This window comes from Mus caroli, chromosome 11, assembly GCF_900094665.2.
Source record: "Mus caroli chromosome 11, CAROLI_EIJ_v1.1, whole genome shotgun sequence".
NCBI classification, from domain to species: Eukaryota; Metazoa; Chordata; class Mammalia; order Rodentia; family Muridae; genus Mus; species Mus caroli.
The window spans coordinates 106,888,545-106,892,355 of record NC_034580.1 but is presented as its reverse complement, the minus strand read 5'-3'; the positions used below and the strand labels follow the sequence as shown (position 1 = coordinate 106,892,355).

The 3,811-nt window shown below is 42.3% G+C and overlaps 1 protein-coding gene across 2 annotated transcripts in view; it reads right to left on the bottom strand.

The window, feature by feature from the left end:
* Kcnj16 (potassium voltage-gated channel subfamily J member 16) overlaps window positions 1–3,811 on the bottom strand; it is a 59,709-nt gene that overhangs the window by 5,080 nt on the left and 50,818 nt on the right. The window lies entirely within an intron of this gene.

The window sequence follows — 3,811 nt, the reverse complement described above, 5'->3', positions numbered from 1 at the left end:
TCTCTCTCTCTCTCTCTCTCCTCCCTCTCCCTCCCTCTGTCTCTCTGTCTGTCTTTGTCTCTGTCTCTCTGCCTATGCCTCACATCCTGCAGGTCTGTTTTGAGTGTTTTCAGCTTCTCTATGGGCAGTTCTTGATTTTGTTTAAGGAAAGATGTTTCAATAATTTCACGATATCACCTACATCTCCCAAAATGCTTATAGAAAATGCATAGCATAAAATATTTTCCTGAACACTCTCTGTGATATCAGTTGATTGGTCATCAGAGGTATTTGCCTAATTAAATGTTTAACGACTCCAAAACAGAAGTCCTATAGCATTGCCCATTCTTTCCGCTATACTGACTATAGAAGGCAAGGGTCTGGGGTAAATTATACTAAAAATCAGATGAATTCAAACTAAAGAACAGATGAAGAGGTAGAATTAGTTTCTTGTTAAATGTTTTCAACCAAGAAAGTTTCTTAAGGAGAACTGCCCAACACCAGGGGAGGTTGAGAATTAAAAAAACAAAAAAAGTTCACAGATCAAGAGCTACTGTGTAGCTGCCAAAAGTGAAGGAAAGAGTTTTACTTGAAATGGTGTGCAGTTGGCATCTGATTTGGGTTCCAGTGGTGCTAGGAGCTATTATAAACAAGCCACTTTACAAACACCTTCTAAAAAGGATAATTGGTGGATTACTTTGCAATTAATACAATTTACAAGCGAGAAAAATCTAGTATGTGGAAAATTTGTTGCTGACTACTGTTAAGAATGTCAGAGATTCGAGTTATGACTGAGAATTCTGCGCCAAATTCCCCAGGTCCTTGATAGGGTTGCCCATTGCAACCACATAGTTCAACATATTCAGAGATACAGGCATGCAGATGCTGTGTAGGTCTCCATTCTTTCTTTATATATTTTTGACTCTTTAAACATGTCCATGATACATGTTCTGAAACAAATCTCTGCCATCTAAAATGATAAATTTTGGCAAAGATGGGACAACTTCATTCAGCTTTGTGCAACCCTCATCTCAGCCTACAGAATAAATAAAGGGGTTGATGGAGGGTCTATTGTCAAGATGGCTAAACAAAACAAACATGTATTCATTTCCTGGTAAGTATGTTGTGTTAACTTGCAAACATTTTCAAATGTTTGCCAGTAACCATCAGAGGAGTGTGTTTCTGAGTTCATTAGGATTCTATGTTTAATATGCGTTTCTTAGGATGAAGATCAAGCTTTTAAAACTGCCATAATGCCCACTAGAGAGGATGCCTCAAAGATGCTTGCCACCAAGACTGGACTACTTAACTGGATTCCTGGGATACACAGGATAGAGCAGAATACTGACTTCTGCAAGTTATCCTGTAACCTCCACATAGCACACAGCACAGGCACAGGCACAGGCACACAAAGAAATGTAACCAATAAATTTGAATTACTTCGTCGTTCTTATAGTCATCTTGCCACCACAAATCCCATCCAGAGAAAGGAGATGGAATCTCCCAACTCCAGCATCTGCCCTGCATATCACTCTCTAGAAAGAAAGCTAGATGGAAGACAATTATAAAAGGATGGAATATAAAGGTCAAAGGTAGATGCTGATTCAAGAGAAGCCCATTTTCCCACATGGTGATTAACAGAGGCAGCAGAGGCATCCTGACTCCATAGCTGGGATTAAAACAAAGGGGTCCAATCACAATCAGAATGATGGATGTTTAAAATATTATCAGTGTTTATTAAAAGATCCAAAGGTTGCGGGTAGCAAGATAAGTCAGAGGGGAAGAGCACTGGCTGCTCTTTCAGAGAATCCTGCTTCAATTCTCAGCACCATAAGGTGACTCTCAACTTCTGCAACTCCAGTTCTATGTCTGCTTCTGGACATAAACACCAGGGAGGCACATGGAGGAAATATATCTTACACATTGTATAAGATAAATCCATCTGAAGGTATTTAGAAAACTACTAAGAGGTACTCCACCATACTTTTTTTTTTTTTTTTTTTTTTGTGGAGATAGCTAAGGGTGGGTGGGTGGAGAGAAGACAGACAATTGGAGAGAGCATTCCTCTTCCAGATAGCCACTTCTCTGATATCTTGCTAATTATATTGAGTAGATACTTGAAAAACATTTTAATCCCTTTGACTACTGGGCTCTGCTTTTAGACTTCTATTTTGCATTGATTCAAGTCAGGGGCAACTTATACTAATTCGGTGCATTCTGAATGAGCAGTAGATATAGCAGGGGGCATTGAGAAAACACACACGACACCCCCATATTTGTCCCTGTTTCTTCACGCATAAAATTAAAACATTTTGTCTTCTATTCAGCCACATCATCCCATATTTAACTGCTTGCCAAGTAAACCCCTTTCACAGTTAGGTCTTCAAAAATAAGTTTTTCCCAGCAGGTTGAGTGCACAGCACAAAGAGACTTTGCCACCTTGTACCACATTGATGCTAAAATGCAATCTTGCCTCTACCATCCTCTTTGCATAAACACATTCATTATCTGTCTTGCATAATTCATCATACACCACAAACATGTCCTAAAATATTTTGGTGAGATCCAATTATTGAAGCCAGTGGCTTCTGAGGTTAACAAACACTTTTTTTTCCCCTGCATAATGGATCTGAGGCGGTTGACACTTAAGTCATCAGTAATCAAATTACTCTCCTGGCAACCATTAAAGAGATAAGTTTTGATGGAAATGTGAGAGTTGGTAGGGCAGAGAGGAGAAAGGATGGCTTCATTCCGCTGGAAACTTATTGCCTAGAAAATAGTCTCTTTTGTGAAGCAAAGCAGGGAAGGCAGGGTCCTGAATAAGACACTCAGTGGGAGAGGTTGTAGTGAGGATAGGGCAGGCTCTGGTTGAAGGAAGAAGAGGGAAGGGGTGTTGAATTTGACATCAAAATAAAGGAGGGCTTTTGCTAGTTTGTTCAAAACCTTTATCTTTCCTGGACTTCTTTTTTAATTTAAATTATATTATTTATTTACATTCCACTCATTGCCCCCTCCTCAGCCTGCCTCCCACAGTTCCTCATCCCATTCCTCTTCCTCCCCCTTGTCTCAGAGCGGGTGCTCTTCCCCCTACCAGGCCTTCCTGGAGCTTTAAGGCTCTCAAGGATTAAGCACTATCTTCTTGCACTGAGGCCAGACCAAGCAGACTTCTGCTATATATGTGCCCAGACCAGACCATGTATATGCTCCTGGTTTTGGTTGTCTCTGGAAGCCCCCTGGGGTGTTGGTTAGTTGAGACTGCTGGTCTTCCTTTGGGGTTGCTCTCCCTTGCAGCTTCTTCAATCCTTCCCCTAATTAAACCTTAGGGGTCCCCTACCTCAGTCCAATGGTGGGCTGTAAGTATCTGCATCTGTCTAATTCAGCAGCTGGTAGGGTCTCTCAGAGGACAGCCATGCCAGGCTCCCATCTGTAAGCACATCATAGCATAGCAGTGTCAGGCCTTGATGCCCCTCTCCCCCATGAGATGGATCGCAAGTTGGGCCAGTCATTGGACCTCCTTTTCTTCCATCTCTTCTCCATGTTTGTCTCTGCTGTATTTATAAGGCATGCGGACAGCTTCCGACAGAGCTTCCCCATTCAGCAGCAGTGCTTTATCTGGAACCTAATAGGCACTATCCATTCTTCCCCAAGTCCCCTCAGCTCCCATCTCAGTTTCTCTTTGAGGATGATTTTGGTTCATACTCTTGTTTCGTTCTCAGCAGATTCACCTCTGACGCAAAGGACTCACGAGGGACTGGAACTGGAAGTGGGAATGGGAGGCTGGGAGGCTGGGAGGCTGGGAGGCTGGGAGGCTGGGGGGCTGGGAGGCTGGGGG